This window comes from Pangasianodon hypophthalmus, chromosome 7, assembly GCF_027358585.1.
Source record: "Pangasianodon hypophthalmus isolate fPanHyp1 chromosome 7, fPanHyp1.pri, whole genome shotgun sequence".
NCBI lineage: Eukaryota > Metazoa > Chordata > Actinopteri > Siluriformes > Pangasiidae > Pangasianodon > Pangasianodon hypophthalmus.
This window is the reverse complement of record NC_069716.1, coordinates 12,702,204-12,728,728: the sequence shown is the minus strand read 5'-3', so window position 1 is coordinate 12,728,728 and position 26,525 is coordinate 12,702,204. Positions and strand designations below refer to the sequence as shown.

Here is a 26,525-nt window from a genome sequence, read left to right as displayed (position 1 = left end):
ATTATTATTATTTAAACATAACACCACATATCTTCAAGAAACAGTAACAAAAACATGGTAACAGAAATGGACAGACCTTTTTTATTTCTAGGAAAATGCTTATTACACATCTTTTGATAATTTTATGATAATTCCTAAATATGATCCAACATACAAAAAATACAGTTTTACGTTATAGTATTACTGACTGAGGTACTGAGCCGGGAAGTGGTCACGTGACAAAAGAACGAACGACTCGAAAGACTCGAGAGATGAACTAATCAATTCTCTTTCCGGCTCAGGCTGCATTGGTTAAGCTTATGGGGCTGTCATGTGATGAACGAACGACTCAGACCCGAAGACTTGTCAGGTAAGAGGTGAGGTGAGCTAATCATAGATTAAAGATCCAGGTAAACAATGAATTAATGTTTTCTGTTTCTTATAGCATTATAGTTTTGTCTTGTTTGTAGTGTGATCAACGTTTGCGTAAGTAGTAGATGTGTTAGGGAAGTAACACGTAACATTTTAATTATATTTTGCTAAAATGAACGAAATGAACTAAATGACTCGAAAAAAGATTCGTTCATTTTGCTGAACGAGACTCAAAGGTCCGAGTCGGTAAAATGATCCGAACTTCCCATCACTAGTTCTGACTGAAACAAACATCGGCTACGACCTCCAGCCAATGAGAGAGCAAGATACAGGGCAGCGGGAAGCTCGGGGAGGAGTTATAGAATATCAGAAAACATGGCTTCGGTGCCGAAAAAGGCTCCTTCTCGGTCTATTTGGACCCAAGAAATGGAGGAAAGCTTGGTCGAACTTTGGCAGGAGCACCCATGTCTTTTTGATGTTTTGTCTGAGCTGTACCACAACAGGGTCGAGAAAGAAAAAAGTCTCCCCAACCATTTCCTCCTCCATAATCTTTTTTCTTTTTTGCCCTTTAGCTGCAAATCAGAGTACAGACCATTTGGATCGCGAACTTCTTGCGGGGTACCATGTCCAGTCTCGCGCGAGAACTCTGATCTCACGTGTGATCTTGCATTATTTCCTTATCACTTCTCGCGTGCGTTTGGTTGTGAAACGTAGTTTGCGAGCCAGACAGAGTTGTGACTTTGCCAGACTGCAGCCAGACTGCAATGTGAGCACAGCAGCGACTGAATGCTACCCCAGATAGTCGTGCAGTGTGAAACCCACGATGATCCGACGACTTTGAAAATCGTGCAGTGTGAACTCGGCATTACTGTAGCAAAAGCTTTGAAGTCGTTCTAAGCTTCACTGCGGTTAAGCCAGCTGCTCTTCCTGAAACCACGGTTAAGCGTAAAATTTCATGGGCGCAGCTTTTAGACACTTAGCGGTAATAGCGCCGAATTCAGAAAGCGCGCGCCCGTGATCTCCTACACAGCCAAAGCAACTTAACTTTGTACAAAACGACCATTTTAAATGAATCAGTAACAAAACAAACTTAATAACGCTTTCTGAATTTGGGGCTGTCAGCATGGCTTTTTACTAGTGATGGTGAAATGAAGCTTTGCCAAGCACCGAGGCTTTCCCCTCGAATGTGTAGTGAAATGGTTCCACTCGAAGCTTTTCAACACCGTGCACACTAGTCACATCTTGTGGTCAAAAGGTTATAAAGCTGCCTTTGCGTCCCAGACGACCCAGCCATTTTTCGAATGTTTCATGTAATAAATCAGTCACTTTGATTGTACTCAGATTGTACTGAAAACATAAAGGCAATAAAAATAATTAGTGTGTCATGTGTCAGTGGTGATGTAGTACTTATACAATGTATGAATTAATGAGTCTGAATTAATTTATGAAGGAATTTATAAATGGGATGAATTAACTTGTACTGTAGCAATTTTTATGAATCTGCTTTGATCAACACATGAAGCCTTATTCTTCTTAGGTTTTGCCTTAGTCCTAAACCTATGAGTTCATAGGTAAGGCTCATGTAGGCATTATACACACACACACACACACGCACACACACATGTGTATATATATCTATATCAATCTATCTATCTATCTATCTATCTATCTATATATATATATATATATATATATATATATATATATATATATACATATATATATATACATATATATAGATATAGATAGATAGTAAGGAATTTTAGCTCATTTAGGTTAAGCTGATGTATTCTCCACAAATATATGTACGAGATTAGCAGATCAGCTCAGAAGGGGAAATTTGTAAACTTAACATTTTAATAGCTGATCAACTATTCGTCCAGCGATAAGTTGAAATGAGTGTATTTATTAATTGTGTATAGGATATTACCTCCGTAGCCACCGGCAATAATATCCTAAATATAGTGAAACACTGTATTAAGAGCAAAGTAACAAGATCGGCAGTTTAGGGCAATAAATTTGAAGCACAGAGACACAAGACACTGGCCTTTATAAATCAGACGAGACTTTATTATACTAAGCTACTATATGCATATACTAAACTACTACACACAACCAACACACACACACAGACATACACATTCATACATGTAGGAATATGGAATGAGAAGAACCAGTGAGAATAATCAGAGAGTTGAGTTCTTAGACATGAACATGAAAAATCACGAGACCCTGACCTGAGTGAACCATCAACATAAATCAGCATTAATTGATTAAAAGAGTTTTAGGTTTACTGCACCAGCTTAATGAAGTTGGGAGGTATCAATACTTGCTTTGCCTAGGTGGTGAATGGAAGTAGTTGGTGTTGGTCAGCAGGTTCTAGTCGGACCGGAGTTGGAGCAAGTTAGAGAAGTTATTGATCGTCGCCGGAGAGGGAGGCTGGAGTCTGGACAGCTGGGCGAAGGGTCGAGTCAAGCAATGTTCGGTGATGCAAGTCTTGGAATCTTCTGGTGCAGGTTCTCTTCCTGTTCCAGCTCTGTTCTGGTCCCAGCTCCGTTCCAGTTCAGCTCCCGCTCCGGCTCTGTTCTTTGTTCTTGTGTTGTTGCATTCCTGTGTGTTTCTGTGTCTTGGGCATGCGGTTTTATGTTAGTTTAGATGAGCTGGCCTCTTGAGGTCTTCAACCAACCGCAGGCCTGTTTGGAGATGATTGGAGAGTGGCTTGGCTGGCCCTCCAGCTAATTTGCAAGTGACCCCTCCCGGGTTGCCCCCTTCTCAATGTCCACTGTAATGTGGTCTTATTTACCTTTAATGCTTATAATAAATGTATGATATGAGGTACTAAGAATTGCAAATCATCAACAGCTTCCGCACATGAAGACACATGACATACATTAGCCATGGCCATTAGCTACTGGGTATAATGGCGTGTTTACAGAAAGAAACAGACTTAATATTATATAACTCCATTAATAGTGGGGTTGTAATATAATGCTGGTTTGAATACGTGATTTGGAGGTAGCGCCGGACTTCCCACCATGTGAGAAGTCGCCGTGGCTGAAGTGTAAGTTAACTCTTGCCCTCTGGTTTAATACACCACGTGTGAAGGCATGGTCCCCATACATACTTATTCCAAAACCCAGCGACTACATTGAAATAAGATAAGGCAGATACAAAGAAAGAAAAGAACATTCTTAAAAGTGGAGGAGTCTTAGGCATGGAGTCCTTTTGCTGATTCAGTGGGGGACCAAAGGTCATTCCAACTTCAGCAGGATGTAGTGTGGTGTGGAGTGTGATAAATCTCAACCAGTTCCCTAATCCAAACAAAAGGCATCTGTTAAGGGTGGTCAATTCGAGGTCAGCTCTACCGAGGGGTAATTTACACCCTTTTTTTTGGGGTTTTCTGCATTCCGATGACTGTTAGGATCCCTTAATATTTAACGACCTGTCATTTAGCCTAGACAGACTGGAGCCATCTTAGGTCCGTTGGGTGTGAAGGGATGTCTTTGTCCTGTGTGTGGTTGGAGAGACAGTCAGTTTCTTCAGTTTGATAGTCTCAATTCCTACAATATATATATATAGTGCTTGTGAACTGGGGAGTTGACATTTTATTATTTGGGAAATGGAAGACTTTAAAGATTTTTATTAAGGAACAGGACTTGTTAAACAGTGCAGGGGCTAAGTCTATTTCTTTTTTTATTTACTACTTCCCCTGCCTTTGAGAATATTCTGTCACACGGGACTGAGGAGGCAGGAGTGCATAAAAATTCCAGGGCAAGATGATGAAGATGTGGATAGACAGGATTTTGAATAGCCCAGAAATGCATGGGATCTTCTGTGCGTGGAATATTTGGGTCACTGAGGTACTGTTGAACCTCAACTGAGGCATTTGCAGTCGCATTTTTCATCCTTCTGGTTTCTACAACATGACTGTCCAGTAGATTCCACAGACCTTTACCTCAAAAAGGAGAGAATAATTAAAACAAAAGTTTAATGGTATTCAGGTTCTCTGTAGTACATGCACGATCCATGCCAAATGTAATAAAACTAACAAACAAACAAACACACACATACACACAATACGACAAACAGTACCTGAGTGTGTTGCATGGCTGCTTGTGGCTCCTGCTGGCCCTGGTTGCGATGAGGGGATTGTTTTGGACTGCCTCAGCTCTTATGATTGCTGCACATTCTGCTGTGAGGCATTACAGCAGTCTCTGCATTTGACTGGCTGTAGAAGACTACAGTTTTAAAATGTGGATCAAGCAGAGTTGCCAGGGTCATAACATAATATAGTCTCATATGTAGACATCCTCTTCGAGAGAAGCCTCAGGAGGTTGTGGCACAATTGTAAAGCCCTCTCATCATCAACCTGTGTGCTCTTTGAGGTGATTGCATGCCTCATCATTTGTATAAGAGGAATCACCTTTGACCCTGACACTCTTTCCTCCTCTGACAATTCTATGGAAGCCTCACTGAAGTGGCACAATACACCAAGACATTTATTTAATGTCTGGTACTCTTCTGAAGTCAAAAGTGTGAGGTTTGTCTTCAGAGTAACCAAAGTGCTCTCTCTGAGCACTCTAACATTGCATGAATAAACTTGTGTTTTGGCTTGCCCATCTGATTTTGTAACAGCAATAGCCTTTCTCTTGCTGTTGTGCTGGACTTGAAATGAGCCACAATCTTTCATGCCTTTACTCTAATATCCTCAAGTCCTGGTGTTTGTTCTATGGCCTTTTTTACAACCAAGTTTAGGGCATGTGCTATGCATTTTGTGTGGCAGAGCTTCAGGCTGCTGGCACATGCAACCATATTGGCAGCAGCATCAGTTACAAGACATCGCATTTTGTTCTGAATACCCTCCATCAAATGCTCCTCCATCAAAGCTGTCTTCATTGCTATGTTCTCGGAAGTATGACTTTTTGAAATATTCCCACCTCCTGTATGATTTTTTCATTTATAAAATCATATGTCACTGCCAGATATGCATCCATATGTAAAGATGTCCACATGGCTAATGTGACGCTTACAGCTTTGGCCTTTTTCACCACTTCCTTTGCCTTGTCTTTGGCCTCCTTGTATTTATCCTCAACCATTTTCTTTAATGACTGGCGGGATGGAATAATGTAAGTTGGGTCTAAAATTCAAACAAAATCCCTAAAGCCAGCATCTGTAACTGTAAATGGCTGGTAATCTTTTACATTCATGTTGACCAAAGCCATATCAATCATTTGTTTTCTGATCCTTGCAATACAATAAAGTATTTAAAATATAAGGATATATGGAGCGGTTGGCAAAGCTGGGCTGTGACTGAAGTCAAGATGGACGGAAGCTGGGTGGAGTCAGGAAGTGATCTAGATATGGTGGAAGAGTTAGATGACAGTATGTGGAGGCTCATAATGGTTTTGGCAATCTTGCAGTGGAATGCAAGGAGTTTAGTAGCAAATGGACAAGAATTCAAAAAGTGTATAGATAATTTCAAGGATAAACCTCATATAACATGTGTACAAGAATCTTGGTTAAAGCCTCACTTAAATTTTGTGGTTCAAGGATATTTTGCAGTATCCAAGGATAGGATTAAAGCGAATGGTGGGGCAGAAGTAACTTTCATTAAACAAGGAGTAGCATTCAGGAGTGCAAATGAAGTTGAATCAGAAGTGGTGGAAGTAAGAATTGAAAACCAGAATACTACTTACTTACTTACTTATATATTATTTTTATAATCCGTGTAAAAGATTAAACAAAGACTTAATGGAAAATATCGGCGGTGAGGGTAATTTTAAGTTAGTGTGATGTGGTGATTTTAATTCACACAGTACTTTGTGGGGAAGTGCAACTAATGATTAAAATGGCTATGTGGTAGAAGAAATAATAGATTGTAATGATCTTGTATGCATTAATGGTGGAAGTGCCACAAGAATAGATGTAGTTTAGGGGAAGCAACTCAGCTATAGATTTAACAAGTGTGTCACAAAGTTTGGCCAGACAATGTGATGGGAAATACTTGACCGTAGTACTATGGGGAGTGATCTTTATCCTATCAGATGTAGAATTGGCATAGACATGGTAAAATGTCAAGAGGAGAAAATTCCTAGGTGGAGGTTGAAAACAGCAGACTGGGATAAATTTAAAGAATAATGTGAATTTAATATGTTAAGGATGGAAAATGATTTACCATCCTTAACATACTAAATTCACATAATTCTTTAAATTACTTAAATTCTTTATTCTTTATTACTTAAATTCTTTAGATTTAAGTAATAGAATAAATATAGTTCTTTGTAGTACAGCACAAGAGACAATTGGGAAGAGTAAAGAGAAGGAAAAAGGTGGTACCATGGTGGACAGAAGAATGCAGTGAAGTAGTTAAAATCAGAAATAGAGCATTGAGGAAGGTAAAGAACTCACACTCCTTTGATGACTTTATAGTATATAAGAGAACCCAGGCAGTTGTAAGAAGAGTAATAAGGGTAACTAAAAGAAATTACTTTTATTTTTTTAATTATTCATTTTGCAATGAAATAGGTGAGAGTACAAATATTAGCGAAATGTGGGGTATGATTAGGAAGATGGGAGGGATACAAACATACAGGAGTATTCCAGTTTTAATAAATGAGGGTAAATATATCATGTCTAACAGTGAAAAGGCAGAGGTGTTGGCAGAAGCTTTTGTTAAGGTACAAAGTAACAATAATATATCAGAAAATATGAGGGTACAGAGAGAACAAATATTGAAAGAGAATCCAGATATCCTGGTCCAAAAAGTGCCATCAGGGTGCATACTGGATGTGGAATTTACATTGTATGAATTGAAGCAGGCTTTACTAGGAGTAAAGCATACATCCCCAGAAGAAAAATGAAATATATTATGAAATGATAATACATCTATCAGATATATCATTGAACATCATTTTACGGCTATTTAAGTATGGGAGTTAGGAAAGCTCCCTTCCTCGTGGAAACATGGTGTGATTAATTCCAATTGCCAAGCCTGGAAATAATCATTCTATAGCAGCAAATTACAGACCAATCGCTTTAACATCCAACTTGTATGAATTAATGGAAAGAATGGTAATAGCTCATTTAAACTATATAGTAGAAAGAAAGAACTTATTGTGCCCCCATCAGAGTGGTTTTAGGAAAGGACGTAACACAATGGATTCAATAATATGTCTAGAATCCGAAATTAGAAAGGCAATAGTGAATAAAGAATTATTAATAGGAGTATTTTTTGATGTAAAAGTCTATGATATGCTGTGGAAAGAGGGACTTTTAATTAAATTAGATAAGATGGGAATTAGGACGATTACATAATTGGATCATGGACTTTTTAATTTGATAGGACCATACAAGTGAGGGTTGTAACAAGTTATTCAAAGACTTACACAAGAGATATTGGTACTCCACAAGATAGTGTGTGCAGCCCAGTTTTGTTCAATATTATGATAAATAATATTTTTTCAAAGATTGGACAAGGAATTGGCAAATCCCTGTATGCAGACAATTGTGCCTGGTGGAAAAGAGGATGGAATGTTGCATATGTGGAGATAAGTATGCACATTGCAGTTAATGAAGTGGAAAAATGGGCAAAAAATGGAGCTTCTGATTGTCTGTAGAAAAAACATAAGTGATATGTTTTTCAAAGAAAAACATTCCAAATTTAATACTAAAATTCCAAATATTAAATTAAATCTTTATGATGAAGCATTGGAACAAGTCCCAGTAATTAGGTTCCTTGTGGTATGGATGGATTCAAAGCTGACATTTGCATCACATATACAGAAAGTGACAGATAAATGTAAAAAGGGAATAAATATATTAAGATGTCTGGCATTGTTTTTGATATTGTTTTTAATCATTTCACTAATGTTATCATGTTAATACGATATGTATAGTTCTTTAGGACTATAAATGTCACTAATTTTATGCAATTTTTCGGTTTCTGATAAGGATCAGGTGAAATGAGAGATCAGCGTGAAGGCGACTTGTTTCAGATCTATCAGGAAGTCAGAGAAGCCACATAGTCTGAGAGTAGGGAGACAAAACTAGAGAACTGAAGGATGAATTTTTAATATTTTAAAATGGCATGACAAGGCCATTCAGTAAAAAACGTGTTGTACTTTAGAGGGAAAGAAGGTCATCTTGTCTTCTTGTTTATGCATATAGCCTATCCTTTGGGGTCATTAATTTATTATTATTATTTAATTTATTGTATTTTGTTACTGTCCCAGCAACAGTGCAACCACATTGTTGCGCTACTGTACCAAGCAGCATGCTACTCTCAGCTTGGCGTCAGTGCAGTTCCTCCAGTTCACAGCTGTACTGAAACTGAGCAGAGCTAGCACAAACCCAGAACAATGGTAAGTTAAAGTGAATTTTCCAAGAAATTTAAGAATAAAATGAATGATTAATGCCTTCCTAACCCTGTTCCTTGAGGCAACCAAACAGTACATGTTTTAAATTCCACTCATCAGCTCGTTATAAGACTAAGACCTAAAATGGGTGTGTCAGATTAGTGAGATGTCCAAGACATGTACTGCTGGTGTGTCTCCCGGAACAGGGTTGGCAAACACTGGCTCATCCTAATGTGGCCACTTTCCCATTTTAGAGAGGTTTGCCATGTACGGGGGTCAGAGCTCCGCTGAACACTTGGCTGAAAGGATCTACAAAAGAACTTGCCAGACAGCAGACATGAAGAGAGGCCTTGAAATGGAATCTGCAGCGGTTGAGGAATACTGTCTGTTGCGCACAGTGAACTTCAATCCTTGTGGATTCTTAATTCACCCAGATGTACCTTGGCTTGGTGCCTCTCCTGATGGCATCATATATGACCCCACGGAGCACCAAACTTTTGGCCTTTTGGAGATAAAGTGCCCAAATGTAAAAAAGTTATGTTGATTACCCTTACCTGAAGTTGCAGAATGGCACACCAGAGCTGGAACAACAGCATGCATACTACTGGCAAGTTTCAGGTCAGATGCTGATCTAAGGATTGGACTGGTGTGATTTTTGTTGTATATGCACAGGATGATATGATGAACCAGCACATCTACAAAGACAGCAGAGTGTTTAAAACTATTAGAGAGAGGGCTGACCATTTCTTTTTGTATTTCTACCTGCCAAGATCTCTAGAAATGTAAATAATTACAAGTTGTTTTACACTGTAACAAAGTTATTTATTTACATTTTTACAGAAACACTGTAAGGTTATTTATATTTAGATGTTTACATTACAGTGGTGTTAAGACAATGCTTTATAAAGTTATTTGTTAACTGAAATGCTATCAAAGCAAGTGTTTTGCCTAGTCTTTAATCCTTTACCCATGCGTTTACCAAGAAGCCAACTGGTAGTTCACAAGGAGGCAAGCAACAGTGTATAGCTGGTTTACGCTCCCGGTGATTGAGAGAGGGATGACTGATTAAAACAGCTTGTGTTGCTTCACCCCGCGTATGAAACACTCAGTGTGGACCCTCAGCTGAGCAATGGATTGAGTCTCCCTTACCTCAACAGCCAACATTTGTTCCCTCTTTGACAGGTAAGCAGGTCTGTCAACTTTGCATGGCACACAATCATACACCAGAAAACCTTTGTTGACCATAATGGCCATTCCAGGTTTCAGCAGAGACACAATCCCAGACTGCTTCAAAAGCTCCTTGCCACTAACAGATCCTGCGTACAGGGATGACACAAATGTGACTGCACCATGTGGTGCCATACCGATTAACCCCTTGAAGGTGCAATGGGACCTTTATCGTGTGAGCCTTGACCGCCTCCTCAGACATCCAGATGAGCACCGATTCAAGAATGGCATACAGAAAATTGGCCCAGGTTGTAATAATGCGACTCACGGTAGACTGATGGATATTGAATCTAAGCCAGATCCCTCTGTGTTAGACCAACAGAGAGATGGACCATGAAGAGGAAAAACTCATCTATTGGCTGCAGGGACTGACCCTGGTAAAATAACAAAATTTTAAATACTGTTTATATAATGTGTATGCTTACATAGAAAAAATATTTTCTTTACTTCCCTATTACCCCACATAATGCAATGTATATTGTATGTAATGTATAATGTAATAAATGGTAAATGAATGATTAATGTTATAAATGTTAGTGGTGTTAAGACAATGCTTTATAAAGTTATTTATGTGTTTACAGAAACGCTATCAAAGTTGTTTATATTTACATGTTTACATTCATCTACATATTTATGTTACAGACTCTACAAATAAATCCAAACTGATCCATCCCCCAACAGCCTAGCCTAGTCTTTAATCCTTTACCCATGCGTTTACCAAGAAGCCAACTGGTAGTTCACAAGGAGGCAAGCAACAGTGTATAGCTGGTTTATGCTCCCGGTCATTGAGAGAGGGATGACTGATTCAAATACATAATAAAATTATGATGCATTGCCTGATGCTCCAACTTCACTCCGTGTTGTAGCTGCCCTTGCTCTGGTCACATGAACCATGTTGTGGGATGCAGGCTCAACAAGTCTGCAGAACGCCATCAAGTGGTTGTAAGTCACAAACCTATATTAGATCTGGGACATGTTTGAGATAATATACACCACCAAATGTGATGCATAGTCAACAGTTGTAGCTTATTTTTTGTTTAGACTGTATTGCAGGTTAAAGTGTAGGGCTTTACTGACATGTAAATAAAAGCTCTATTTAAATAAACATGTATTAAGACGAGAAGATTAGTTTTTCGCAATCAGACGACCAAGGCTACAATGTGTTTCATAATATAATATCTTGTATAAGTTTTAGATCTTACCTAGTGTAAAACCATATGTCATCGTCCAATGCAGCAAATCGCCAAACAAAATCTCTGATGGATAGACAACTCTTCTATCTGTCTCCTCAGGTGCTCCACCTCCTTTCGGAGATCTTCAGTCTGATCTAAAGCAAGATCAAATCCTTTGCTTGTTGGGCAAATATCACATCCACAAATCCACAGTGACATCTTTGAAAACTAATTTTACTTTATTTTGCTTTGAGATAAAAGGTTTTGCTGATTCTCCGTGTAAATTACAAAGAAACAAAAAAGCCATTAAAATGTCTCAGGCTTTAAATAAGATCACAGCATCCATTATAAATGGAGACAATACTTTAGATCAGAGTTTAGAAAAAGAGTTTTAAAAAACCTTCTTGTCATCCCTTGAACTTATGTTACATTACTCTATGTACGTATATTGTCTCATTGTTATACAATGTGGTATGTTTTGTAAGCATTCAATTAAATTAAAATAAAAAAAAAAAGAACAGATGATGTGCCGTTGCTTGAAATTCCATTAAAACACAATCGTGTGTTCAGCACATTTTCCTTCTTGGCCATTTACTGTGGCTGACATCACTTCCAAATATAAATGTGCCCCATAGTATACTCCCAACTATAGATAAGATCCCTGTTGCTCTTTCTAACTTCCATAAACAAGCACTATTGGCATGGTCCATGATTTTCAAGCATGTTAATTTCTCTCTGACTAATTATTTTATATGGAACAATAAGGATATATGTTAAACATAAGTCCTTATTTTTTGAGAATTGGTTTAAGAACGGGATCAATCTGGTGAGTCAGTTATTCAATCTGCTATTAATAAGGTCAAAGAGATTTCTTTTAAACTTTCTTTGGGTTTGTCACTTTCAAACAGCAATATGAAAATGAATATTTTCTATGCAGCTTAATTATTTTACTTGCCAAGTATTTTATCCATAAATATAAAAATCAACCCAGTTTTTTCTCACTTTCAAAGAGGATCTACAATGCTTTGCAAAAGTATTCAAAAGTATAATAGTTATACCCACTGAACTTTTCCACATTTTGTTTGGCAGCACTGTACAATCCATCATCCCAAAATGGAAAGAGTATGGCGCAACTGCAAACCTACCAAGGCATGGCCGTCCACCTAAACTGACAGGCCAGGCAAGGAGAGCATTAATCAGAGAAGCAGCCAAGAGGCCCTGGAGGAGCTGCAGAGATCCACAGCTCAGGTGGGAGTATCTGTCCACAGGACAACTATTAGTCGTGCACTCCACAAATCTGGCCTTCATGGAAGAGTGGCAAGAAGTAAGCCATTGTTGAAAGAAAGCCATAAGAGGTCCTGTTTGCAGTTTGCGACAAGCCATGTGGGGGACACAGCAAACATGTGGAAGAAGGTGCTCTGGTCAGACGAGACCAAAATTGAACTTTTTGGCCTAAATGCAAAACACTATGTGTGGCAGAAACCTAACACTGCACATCACCCTGAACACACCATCCCCACCGTGAAACACAGTGGTGGAAGCATCATGTTGTGGGGATGCTTTTCTTCAGCAGGGACAGGGAAGCTGGTCAGAGTTGATGGGAAGATGAATGGAGCCAAATACAGGGCAATCTCAGATGAAAACCTGTTAGAGTCTGCAAAAGACTTGAGCCTGGGGCGGAGGTTTACCTTCCAGCAGGACAACGACCCTAAACGTACAGCCAGAGCTACAATGGAATGGTTTAGATCAAAGCATATTCATGTGTTAGAATGGCCCAGTCAAAGTCCAGACCTAAATCCACCTGAGAATCTATGGGGAGACCTGAAAATTGCTGTTCACAGACACTCTCCATCCAAACTGACTGAGCTTGAGCTATTTTGCAAATAAGAATGGGCAAAAATTTCACTCTCTAGATGTGCAAGAGACATACCCCAAAAGACTTGCAGCTATAATTGCAGCGAAAGGTGGTTCTACAAAGTATTGACTCAGGGGGGCTAAATACAAATGCACACCACACTTTTCAGATATTTATTTGTAAAAAATTTTGGACACCATTTATCATTTTCCTTCCACTTCGTGTTGGTCTATCACATAAAATCCCAATAAAATAGATTTTTGTTTGTGGTTGTAACGTGACAAAATGTGGAAAAGTTCAGTGGGTATGAATACTTTTGCAAGGCACTCTATATTAAAACTTTGTCCATCTCCGGTAACAAAAAAGCAACTAAAACATTTTGGTGGGTTTTTATTTATTTATTTTTTTTAAAATAATTTTTTGTTCTTTATTTACTTATATTTTGAGGGAAGGTGTGTTGTATGCAAGTGAGTTATGTACCACTTTTCCTTAATTTCTCTCTTTGTTTTTCTCTTTATCTGGTTAAGTATTTTGCTTTGGCACTTTATTATAGTTGGCTTTGAAAGAGCTCATGGCTATTTATCTCTTGGCATATGTTCTGTTTACAACCCTTGTTTTGTATACAATTGTTAATTAATTAAATAAAGTATACTCCCTCTCCCAACACTGATTGACAGGTTTCTGTGCAAGACATCGGAAATGCAAATGCAATGCGATTCCATTTTAATTTCGGCAGGCTCCATAAGCGATGCTGAGGAAGTGAAATAGCAAACAGTAATCGCTATTCCTATGTCAATATGACAGGGTCATAACTCGTAAGTCATGGGAAATGCAATTGCAAATTGACTTTGCATTTCCATTTGAAATTTGGCAGACATTGTACTTTCGTGTAAACTAAAATGCAAATGGTAATACATGATTTGCATTTTCATTTGAATTATGTCACAACTTATGCATCCACAAATAGAAAACACAATTGCAAATGCAATTTGCAATTGCTTTTGATATTAGTCCAGAAAATACAGTCCAGAAATTCCATACCACGTTGTCTTTTCCGGGAGTGAACAGCAGATGGTAGTTGTACTGATTCAAACTATCAGCCCATCAGTGAAGCCTGAGGGGCTTGTGGCCCATTCCAGCAGAGGACATGAGGGTAGTGAGAGCCTGGTGGTCTGTTCTGAGAGTAAAGGATCATCCATATAGGTACATGTGCCACCACTCACATGCCCAAATGCACGCCAACGTCTCTCTCTCTCTCAATGAGTATTTCTGTTCCGCAGTACTCAGAGCCGGTGAAGCAAAAGCAATAGGCCTTTTAATGCCATCATGCAGCTGTGACAGGACTGCTCCGTCACATGTCACCAGGGTGGGGCTGGAGAGATCATGAGAGATCACGAGCTAGTGTTGGTGGTGACGTGAGAAGGTATTTGAGTCATGGAATAGCTTGCTCACAATCCGCTGTCCATGCCCAGGGGGTGTTATGCTTGAGTAGCTGTCGTAGAGGGGCAGTGATTTCAGAATACTGAGGTAAGAACCTGAGATAGTAAACAGTCATGCCGAGGAAGGATGCAAGCTGTCCAGCTGAGGCTGGTACGGGAAGGTTGAGATTGGCCTCTACGTTGGATTGCAACGGTATGATACCTGAGCTGGACACCCGAAGACCCACAAAGTCTATGCTGGGACAGCAAACACGCATTTTTCTGTGTTCAATATCAGATTGTGTCTAGACAGAGCTGTGAACACCCGTCTGAGGCATTCATCATGAGTGGCCATGTCCTTTCCATGTACTACAATATCATCTAAGTACACAGCTGTACCCGGGAGCCCTGCTAGGACAGTAGCCATGATTTTCTGAAAGCAACTAGGTGCTAAACTTAGGCCAAAAGGAATCCTCTTAAAACGGAACAACCCCATGTGAGTCCCGAATGCAGTCAGGTTTCTGCTGTCCTCGTGCAGGGGTATCTGCATGTAACCTTGCTTAAGATCTAGCTTTGTGAACACTGAGGAGCCATAGAAGAGTGCTGCGAGTTCCTCAATTGTCGGCAATGGGTATTTGTCTGGCACCACAGCCTTGTTAGGCCCCCGAAGGTCAACGCAGAGACGTATGCCCTCAGCCCGTTTTTGCACAATCACAAGATTTGAGACCCAAGGGGAAGCATCAATGGGCTCAATGAGGTCTGCAGCTAGCCTGCCCTGTAATTCAGTGGTGACCTTGTCGCACATGGCCAGAGGCACTCGTCGCAGTTGCTGTATTACAGGCGGTACATCTGGGTTAAGCAGGGGTTTGTGGGAAAAAACAGAGAGGCAGCCTAAACCACTGCATAGAGTGTCTGCCATGGAGAGGCCACCTGAAGGATGGTTGCACCGCTGTTGTCATGCAGAGAAAAGTCAAGGCTAAGGAACAGGTCAAGACCCAGGATATTAGCGCCATGCTGAGTTACGTAGAATGGAAACTCTGGTAGACGTTTTCGCCCATATTGTACTGGCAGTTTAACTACTCCAGTCACTGCAATGCTGGCTTGGCCATAACTCATAGATGATAACACGATGAAAGTTACATGGTTGAGTTACAACCATCACCTCTGGCTTCAGGGGTGATGGTTGTAACTCAACATCAGAGAAAAATTTCTTGTAGGTGGCCATATTAAGCAATGACACTTTAGCTCATGTGTCAAGAAGCAGCGGAATGCAACGGTCTTTCAGCTGCACACCACATGTAGACGAAGTGACTGAGTGAGAACCAACTGTATGAATTACTGCTGGTGAAGGCTGCAAACTGGACTTTGATCTGCACCACCTTGCAAAATGGTTGAGCTTACCACAATGTCTACACTTTTGGCCGATAGCTGGGCAGTCTGGGGACCTGTTGGCATGATGAATGGAGCCACAGTTGCCACATCTCCGTCTTTGTTGACTTGACTGAGGCTGTTTTTTTGCTGGATGATTGCACCTGCAGGCTGTAGCTCCTCATCCATGAGTGTATTTGCAGGTACAGAAGTGACATCAGTTTTAGCTGCATTAGTCTCTGCTATTTTAGCTGCACACTGTGTAGCTTCGTCGATTTGGAGTTCCAGAGTGAGAGCCTTATCCAAAGTAAGTTTATCATCTTCCATAAGCAGCCTCTCTCTGACCCGTGCGCTGTTTGTTTTTTCAATAAGTTGGTCCCTAATTAATTCGTCACGGAGAGCACCGAATTTGCATGGCTCAGCAAGGCTTTTTAAATCAGCGACAAACAGACTGGCTGACTCACCCGCATCTTTGTCTGAAATTTAAGCGTTTTAACAGCACGCTATGAGTCTTTTCAAACTGACCTTTTAGTCGTGCAACAGTGTCAGAGTATGTATTTGTAGCGCAGAGCGTGTGGAAGATCCATAATCCCTCAGTGCCGAGACAGTGGAGGAGACGTGTGCCTTTTCTCTCGCCCGGGACATCATCTAAGCCCGCGGCTACAAGGTATGTCTGAAACGACACATACCAGCGCTCCCATGGCATGACAGGTTCACCAGTGTGGGGCAGAAATGGCTCAGGGGGAGGTAGAGATAAAGCCATCCTCGTTGCCAAATGATGTCCAAACAAAACACATACAAACAGAGCTTTGGGTGAATGCTAGTTTACTCAAAGAACTTCAGCGGCAACAGTCACGGAATACGGTACAACTGTGAAGCATGTGCATTAGCATGACTTCACAACAGTATTACTACAACAGATAATAACAATGAAGAACTGGTTCATCTGGCAACCACAACAGTTGGCTTGACAAAGCCAGTCTGAAAATTTAAAATAGTAATCACTTTGAAATCTGAAGGTAATTGTGCAGTTCTAAGAAAGACAGACAGATTGAGTGCCAATACTTGTAGAGTGGATTAGATAGATAGATAGATAGATAGATAGATTGTTACTAGTAAATAGATGGAGAGAATAGTTGAAAGATAAATGGAGAGATAGACTGATACATGTAGATAGATAGAGTTTTAGTGTTTGAAACCCAGAAGGAGTGAGAGAGTGACACAGCTAGTTTGATAGAAAGAAATATGGTGAGAGAGTGTATGGGTGTTACTGGTAGATTGATATAGTGGATGGAGATTGGTAGGTGGTTGGAGAGTGTGTGTGGTATTGATAGGGAGATAGACGAAGTGAGAGTCTCTGTTACAGGTACATTGACAGAGTGAGAGGCAGGGAAGAGGGGCTTCAGGCCATGTGCTCACAGGTGTGTGTGAGTTTTGACAGTTTGAGTTTGAAATCTTGAACATTCCAAGCCAGGCTCTGAACATTCTGTCAATAAAGCATTTCTCCTCATTGCTCTGAGCATTTTGATATGTCACATGTCTACGTTGCGGTAGTTTTGTGATTCCATTAATTTTGGGGGTTAATGTGCACGTGACGTGCACGTGACATCACTAAAATACCCATAACCCAATTCTCCTCATTGAGTGTTTTGATATGTCACATATCTACAGTACTGTGCAAAAGTCTTAGGCACATGCAAAGAAATGCTATAGAGCAAAGATGCCTTCAGAAATAATGAAATGAAATGTTTCTACATTTAAAAAAAATACTATAAAGAGCAGTAAACAGTAATAAATGAAACAAAGTCAATATTTGGTGTGAAGATCCTTTGCTTTTTTTTTTTTTTTTTTTTTAAATAGTAGTCTCAGGTACAATCTGTGCAATTTTATAAGGAAATTAGCTGTAAGTTTTACTGAGCATCTTGCAGAACCAGCCACAGTTCTTCAGGAGACTTTGACTGTCACACTTGCTTCTTATTTTTGCAGCAAAACCCAGCAGCCTTCATTAAGTTTTTTTTTGTCTGAAAAGTGGTCTCTTGTGTAATATGATGCTTTCTTTACTGACATACAAACATTTTTCTGTAACATGTAATTTTGTGCTGGAAAACTAATGTTTAGAAATCTAAAATGTTTTTGTACTGAATCAATAATGTAGAAGTCATAAAATAAAAATCTATAACAAATTTTGTACTAAAAAAAATAGGGTGCCTAAGACTTTTGCACAGTACTGTATGTTGCAGAAGTTTTAGGATTCCACTTTTTTGGGGGTTAATAGCACACCTCTCCTCAATAATCCAGTCAATTTGAGCCCTCACTCTTGATACAGATAGAATGAGTGTGTGCTTTATTAGTAGATTAGCAGAGTAGTAAATTAGTAGAACTTTGTGATTCCACTTATTTTGTGATTCCACTTTTAGGTGTTGCTACTGGTAGATTGATAGAGAGATGGATGGAGAGAGTGTTATTAGTAGAAAGATAGAAGGATTTGTTGCGTACCCTCAGGTCATGGTCCTGAAGTTGGCTACCAAGTATTTGTGTCAGTGCACAAAGTCATTGCTGAGATACAGCCTCATTTCCTGTTTGGGGGCTTCACTGTCAAATTCTTTGGCCCATTATGGACAAATCGTTTGGAATATTCAAAATTCTTTTGATAACTTTTGTGAGGATTATTCTCGAGATGACGTGTGCAAAATGCCCCTAATAACAATAATAATAATAACAATAATAATAATAATAATAATAATAATAAGTATGTGAGATAACAATAGTGATGCTTTACAAAAGTGTAGTTGGGCCTGAACACCTCCCTCTGCAACTGGAGCCTGGACTTCCTGACTGGGAGACCTCAGTCAGTCCGGTCAATCTCCAATACCACCACACAATGAGTACTGGGGCGCCCCAGGGCCGTGTGCTCAGTCCACTGCCACTCTGCTGACTCATGACTGTGTAGAAATGCACAGCTTGAATCACATCATCATGTTCGCCGATGACATGACCGTGGTGGGTCTCATCAATAAGAACGATGGGTCAGCATACAGAGAGGAGGTACAGCAGCTAAAGGACTGGTGTAGAGCCAACAACTTGTCTCTGAATGTGGACAAAACAAAAGATGGTTGTTGACTTCATGAGAGCACGGAGTGACCACTTTCCACTGAATATCAACGGCTCCTCTATGGAGATCATCAAGAGCACCAAATTCCTTGGTGCTCACCTGGCGGAGAACCTCACCTGGTCCCTCAGTACTACTTTCTGCAAAGCCTGAGAAAAGCCCATCTCCCACCTCCCATCTTCACCACATTCTACAGAGGGACTATAGAGAGCATTTTGAGGAGCTGCATTGGTTAGGTAGCGATGATGCGCTTGGATCTTTATTACACATGCGTTAGGGGTTTACGGCTCTGGTTATTGATGCTGTTCCTATCGGAGATAATATACTTTTAAATGGTTCTATATTTGTGACAATACAAGCCACAGTTCCTCTCCTTGCTGTTGCACATCCTTAAAAATAGTGAATAGGTGAATTTGCTTCTCTTTCTCACCCAAACTCTGTGTTAGAAACAGAGAAAGATTATTATATTAATGTCTTATTGGAGGTTGTTTCTTACAATATACCTTGTACTATATTAAATATCTTCTAAGAAACAAGTTTAAAGACGTATCTAATTAATCGGTTTTATCCAGTCAAGTTGCATCTAAAGAGGATGGATTTTACATGGGTACTATTTGCATTTTATGGTTGTGCTGAAGAATAGAAAATTCCATTCCATTCCATTTTTTTATTTTTATTTATTTTTTTTTTGAAGACAGACAGGGTATTTAATGGAACATGAATTTTACAACACAATACGATAACGTGTTTACGTGCACCACGCTATTTCACCTCTCAGCCTTTACTCCATTTGGGATATATAGAAAGCTGAAAAAGTTTTTTCAAACATTGCAAATTTGTGTATATACGTATAACAGTGTTTGTTTCGAAATATGCAACAAAATGTATACTAATGTCGTAAAATTACACATATGCCCCGTACATACAGTTGAGGTCAAAAGTTTACATCCCCCTTTCATATAAACATCTTTTACGTGAAATACCTTATTCAAGTCAGCACTAAATAAACAATAACATGCATTTTGTATGATCCCTCTTATTTTGGTAAAATAATGAAAATTTTGCAGATTCTGAAAGGGGGATGTAAACTTTTGACCTCAACTGTATGTGGTAGCGTGGTAAAGCAAAATCATGTGTGTGCGCATGCGCGTTGCAGATTGGGTGACGGACTGGGGAATCACACAACCCTAACGTGACAGTCCGGGTACTTCTGTTTGCATTTTTCCTTACATTTGGTGCATATATACGTTCTATAGCTAAACGGATAGAAGAGGGTGAAAAAAGTACTTCTTACTTTTGCAGATTAGAAAAAAGACAAGAATCGAGTAACTCCGTCCTTTCACTAATGATTGATGGTGTTGAATGCACCGATCCTATTCTAATAAATAAGAAAATCTATCAATTCTACAGTGACTTGTATTCTTCCAACTTCTCCCCAATAGAGTGTAATGATTTCTTTGATAAAATAATACATTTTATTCCCCACATTGACAATGATTGGAAAGATTGTTGTGATGCTGACTTGCATATTGAAGAACTTGACTCAACGGTTCAAAACCTGAAGTTAAACAAATCTCCTGGCCCTGATGGCCTCAAAGCTAATTTTTACAAATTCTTTTGGAATGATATCATACTATTATTATTTAATGCTTTTGTTGAATCCACTGAAGACAGTTCTCTTGGCCCCACCATGAATCAGGGTCTGATTACATTAATCCCTAAACCAGACAAAGATATGAGATATGTGGATAATTTTCATCCAATCACATTGCTCAATAATGATTATAAAATTTTCACACATATATATGTTAATAGTATATAATTAAAAGTGGGCATTAATAATTTAATTAACGAATCACAATCAGGCTTTCTTAAAGGAAGATCTACTCATAATATAAGGTTGGTGATGGATTTGGTGGAGTACAGTCACTTGATAGAGAATGATGGAATCATTTTATTTTTAGATTTCAAAAAGGCCTTTGATATGATAGAGCACGCTTTTCTTTTTAAATCTTTAGAACTTTTCGGTTTTGGTGAACAATTTCTTAATATTATAAAAATGATTTACAGAGACATAAATAGTTCAGTTTCTCTCCCTTTTGGTACTACACAAAGATTTCAGATTGGCCGTGGAATAAGGCAGGGATGCCCATTGTCCCCTCTTTTATTTATTTCATATTTATTATATGTTGGTGATTTTGAGATAGAGAATAAACTCTGCACTAACAAATATATAAGACAATATATCATCCAGTCATGCTACCCTTGTCAAATATTAAGAAATAAATTAGATCATACATTTGATAAAAACAATGTTAGATATTTCAGAACAGCCTATCTAAAATTTCCTATTCTCCCCAAGGTAAAGAAATACAGTTTAAGATATTAAATGCGATATATCCCTCCAATAAATTTCCACATTCAAAATTTAATTTTGAAAATGAGCCTTGTTATTTTTTACATATAGTTTGTCTCAGTCTTTTTGGACGGCATTGCAGGACTGGATGGTAGAGAAGGGTGTGGTTGCTGATGGTTTTACTCTAACCTTACAAGATGTAATGCACGGAATAACCAAAGAGTTTTGTATCTTTTGATTAATAATAATATATTATTAGCAAAATACTTTATACATAAATGTAGATATTTTAAATCCCCTCCTTTGTTTATTGCATTTAAAATTGATCTAAAATACATCTCAGATGCCCTTAGTAAAATGAAAAATCCAAAAGCAGTAAAACTGTTTAATTTGTTTGTATTATATAATTTGTTGTAATTTTATACTTTATATTATTTTTATTTATTTATTTATTTTATTTTATAGTTTATGTTTCTTGGAATATTTTGTTATGTTTTGTCTGGAGCTTATTATGAATCTATTGTGTAACCTTCCATACCAGATTCTTTTTTGTATACTAATTAATGCCAGTTTGTTGTATTCAAATTTTGTACTTAATTAAAATAAAAAAATAATAATAAAACGTACCGTAAAATAATATAATAATAATGTTCTGCGGCAGATCCGTTATAAAGTCATCAATGAGTGATTTTTTTTTTTTTCACTATCGTTGCGCATGCGCGGTGCAAAAAAAAAAATCGGATCTGCCGCAGAACATTATTATTATATTATATAACACTATTAACATTATATTATTTTGTACCCATTATTTATTAATTTTGTATTTGTGGTTCTTACTGTAGGATCATTAAATGTAATTTTATTTAGGGGGGAGGTAGAGCATGCATACCGTAGGCTTCGTGTCACACGCCACAATAAAAAAAGACTAGTGTATCCTTGATCTAGAAGACCCCTAGTTCTTTGTTCCTTGATTCCAAGTGAATTTTAGGAATTGTTATGTCCTAAGAGATGGTGGGTTTTGGATGATGTTCAGGTCACGGGGTAGGACATAGGATCAAGGAATCAATAAGGCATCATTTAGAGTTTTTGAATGGACAGGAGAAATGACGGCAGAAGATATAGCACTAAAACGAATGCAACTGAGTCAAATAGCAATACCTCTAACATGGCTACTAAACCCACCAGACGTTCAGCTCACAATCTTATAGGAAAGAAAGAAATTCAGAATATAGAAACATTAACTAGGCATCATATTAAATGAAATGACCAAAGATATATGCAGAAACAAATAGATCAACAGTCAAACCAGCAGTCAAGTCACATAGGATCAGGATTTGGAATACCAGAATGATAAAAAAGTGACATACCATCTTTCAGTCTAGGAGTGACAAGTGACAGGAATTTTAGAACATGTATTTTCACAATGTAATCACTATCAAACAGGAAGAGAGCAGGCGAAAAGAAATCCTAGACAAAAACAGAGCAGCTGAATGTACGGAATCCTCTTCTTCTTCTTTGAGGTTTAACGGCTGCTTGCATCCAAGAGCGTTGCATTACCGCCATCTTCTGGATTATTCTCCTGCGATGTTACTCCAGGTTATTTCCTCCAGCTTGTTTTCCGCGATCATATTCTCCTCATCAAACCCGTACTAATTAAAACTTTACACATATTTTTTCCTGCCTTGTCTAATCACACCACTTTGCAGTATATCTTTTATACCTGCCCCTGCCAACCCATCTCTTCTTAATTCTTCCATCATATTTCTCCTCTGTTCTTCATATCTTCTGTAACTTAAAAGTACATGTTCTATGGTTTCTAATGTCTGACAATACTCACAAAAACCTGTAGGATGCTTCCCTATAATGTGTAACGTACTATTTAATTTACTGTGTCCTATTCTTAATCTTGTCATCACTATTTCTCTTCTCCTAGCCCCTCCCCAGTTCTTCACTCTACCAATTTTGAATGGCATACAAATGTCTTCCTTTAGCTTCCCTGTCCCACTGACATTGCCATTCTCTCACGGCTTCTTTCCAAACTATACTTTTCCCTTCAGATTTTGACATCTTTATATTTACTTCAATATTCTCTTTTTTTAATTGCTTGTTTAGCTAATTTATCCACTCTCTCATTGCCCAGAATGCCTATATGAACTGGGGTCCAGATCAGTTGAATCTCATTACATTTTTCCTTTACTCTTGTATATGTTGCCAGTATTGCATATAACAGGTCCTGATGGCTATTGGACATACCTGTCCTGAGGCTGCACAGCGCTGACAATGAAACACTTCCAATTAAAACTTTACTTATTTTGTCCTCGTTTTTAATCCATTCTAATGCCATCATGATAGCATATAACTCAACTGTATACACATTCAGATCATTCGTGGTTTGTTTGCTTTCCTCACCTCCTTGATTAACTATAAAAATTGCTGATCCAGTCCTTCCTGTTTTAGGATCTTTCGACCCATCTGTATAAATTGAATATAATCTCTGTATTTATCATCCACATATCTGTAGAATTCAGCTACAAGGTCTGCACTATTGTTTATTGTTTTGATTTGATGTAATTCAAAATCAACTTCCATGGCTTCAATCTTCCATACTGGAAAGTCAGGCCATACAACAGTCGGGCAGAACTCTTTTCCGCTCACCCCCAAATCACTAGCTGCCTCATCTCCTATCCATTGAAAACTAAACTTTTGCGCCCTTTCCTTTTCCCAGCTAGCTTGCAACACTCTCTTAGTAGGATGACCATCTCTATGTCTCTTTAGATTAATCCAATAATTTACCAGCAATTGTTTACGCCGAAATGTCCAGTGGCATTTCTCCCGCTTCCACTTGTATTGCACATACTGGCGATGTTTTTACTGCTCCTAAGCATAGTCTCAATGCTTTAGCCTGTATTATATCAAGTCTCGCAAGTACAGATTTGGCTGCTGATCCATACACCACACTCCCATAATCTATCCTTGACCTTATTAAACTTACATATATATATTTCAGTGATTGATAGTCCGCTCCCCATTCTAACCCTGATAAACATCTCATTGTATTTATTACTTTTTTACATTTATCCTTCACATTCCTTATATGTTCTACCCATGTCAACCTTGGATAAAAATGTACTCCTAGAAAGCAAAATTTATTAACTCTCTCCAACTTTCTTCTGTATAGTTTTAAATTAAAGCCTTCATTGATCTTCCTCCTTGTAAAAAACATTACTTTAGTTTTTTCAACAGAAAATTTAAAACCCCATTTTATTCCCCACTTCTCAACCTGCTGTATACCATCTTGCACTTTCTTAACTATATGTTCTACATTTCTTCCTCTTTTCCATATTGCTCCATCATCCGCAAATAGGGATCTTCCCATGCCCGCTGGTACATTTACATATTTGTCATTTATCCTTACTGAGAATAATGTGGGACTTATTACACTCCCCTGGGGCGTTCCATTCTCTGCTACACACTTGCTTGACAAATTTGCTCCTATTTTAACCTGTTTTGTTCTTCCTTTCAAGAAATCCTTAACCCAGTTAAAAATTCTTCCTCTAACTCCCATTCTATACAACTTAATCATCAACCCCTCTCTCCATAGCATGTCATATGCTTTTTCAACATCAAAAAATACTGCTACTACCATCTCTTTATTTATTTATTTGAGCTTTCTTATTTCATCTTCCAAACATACCACTGCATCCACAGTACCCCTTTCTCTCCTAAATCCACTTTGGCATTCAGTGACCATACCTTGCTTTTCCATAATATACATTAATCTCTCATTTACCATTCTTTCCATTAGCTTACAGATATGAGAAGTCAGGGCAATGGGTCTATAATTTGTTTTCTTACTAGCATCTTTCCCAGGTTTTCTTATTGGAACAATAACTGCTTCCTTCCAGCCCTTTGGCACTCTTCCTTCTTCCCACACTTTATTGTATAGCATCAATAACTTCTTCCCCTCCTCACTTAACTCCTTCAACATGCTATGACATACTTCATCTTTCCCTGGTGCAGTCTTCCCAGTTTTTGCCAATGCTCTCCTTAATTCTCCCATGTTAAATGGTACATTTTGTTCACCTTCTTCATTTCCCATCACCCTCAGCGCCTCCCAATTTTCAGATCTAGTTTCCTCTCTGCCCCTCTTCCCTTCTTCAGATAAATTATTTGAACTGTGTACATTAACAAACGTATTTACCAACATTTCAGCCTTTTCCTTATTTGTCACTGTGATCTCGTTTCTATTACACAAAACCAGGTAATTCCAATCTCTCCTCTCCCCACCCATCTTTTTAATCATCGTCCACACTTCTCCTATCTGAGTTGTATTCCCAATTGAGCTGCAGTTATTCCTCCAATACATTCTTTTTGCTTGTCTTACTGTTTTCCTTACTATTGCTTGTGCATATTTATACTGAATCATATGCATGAAATTATGCATTCTTTTCATTAAATGCTTTATTTCGGTTTCTGACTGGTTCTTTTACATTCATCATCTCACCATGGCACTTCTTTTCTCTTTATATTACCTTGACTTTTTGGAATAGATTCTAAAGCTGCTATTATTATACCCTGTCTTACTTTATTTTCCAGAATTTCTATATCACAATTATATTCAATCTGACTCAGGTATTTGCCACTTCCTTCAGTGATTTCAGACACATTTATGTTGATTTTTCGTACCCTCATGTTCTCCACTAGTTCTTTCATATTTACAGTAAGCGGAATTCCATATATCACTCCCGTACTACCACCCGTTCTTCTCTCTCCCACTCTTATTACTTTGTCTACTTTAATTTTTCCAATGCAGCTCATCTTCTTTGCCTTTTCCATCTGCCCCTCGTTATTACACCCTATAAGTAGATTTTCATCTCCCAATATTCTTGCATATTTCACTTCTCCTACTTGCCCTCTTATTATTTTTGTTAACTTAAGTGGATCCATTCTCTTACCTCCCCCCTCTCCTTCAAATCGTACCACTACATTAAACAGTCTTGCTTTAAGACCCTCTCCTTCATCATCTCTTCCTTCACTTTCCGTTTCATTTGAGCTAGCCCCATTTTTTTTTTTCTCTTACGACTTGTCCCTTACTCGATTCTCCCTCCCTACTTCCTCCCAATCACTTTCTCTCCTCTCATCACTACCATTCCCCTCTTGCTCACTATATTCCATACCATCCACACTCCGTGGCCGACGAAAAAGCTGTGGGGCAACACCGCTACCGGACCTATACAGGCCGTCGGCCGATGCTCCTCACACCACCCCCCAATCGACTCACCACCAACTCTCACTTCGTATTCCAGTCAGTCTTA

General features: G+C 38.6%; 2 long non-coding RNA genes across 5 annotated transcripts; one reads left to right on the top strand and one right to left on the bottom strand.

Annotated features, from left to right (window-relative positions):
- The first annotated feature begins 210 nt into the window (after positions 1-210).
- Positions 211-12,508, top strand: LOC117597685 (uncharacterized). 2 transcript variants are annotated; one of them, XR_004578426.2, is made up of 4 exons: positions 211-349; positions 8,583-8,711; positions 8,960-10,874; positions 12,194-12,508. It is a non-coding gene; the product is annotated as an uncharacterized LOC117597685 (long non-coding RNA). The 2 variants fall into 2 exon arrangements; XR_004578431.2 differs by lacking the exon at positions 12,194-12,508 and having other exon boundaries at positions 8,960-10,309; positions 10,575-10,714.
- Positions 2,399-26,282, bottom strand: LOC128318636 (uncharacterized). Of its 3 annotated transcripts, none has more exons than XR_008302051.1 (3): positions 22,578-26,282; positions 4,444-11,259; positions 2,399-4,306 (listed from the first exon to the last, which is right to left on the bottom strand). It is a non-coding gene; the product is annotated as an uncharacterized LOC128318636 (long non-coding RNA). The 3 variants fall into 3 exon arrangements; XR_008302052.1 differs by having other exon boundaries at positions 2,399-10,021; positions 11,135-11,259; XR_008302050.1 differs by having other exon boundaries at positions 2,399-11,259.
- Positions 26,283-26,525: the final 243 nt, after the last annotated feature.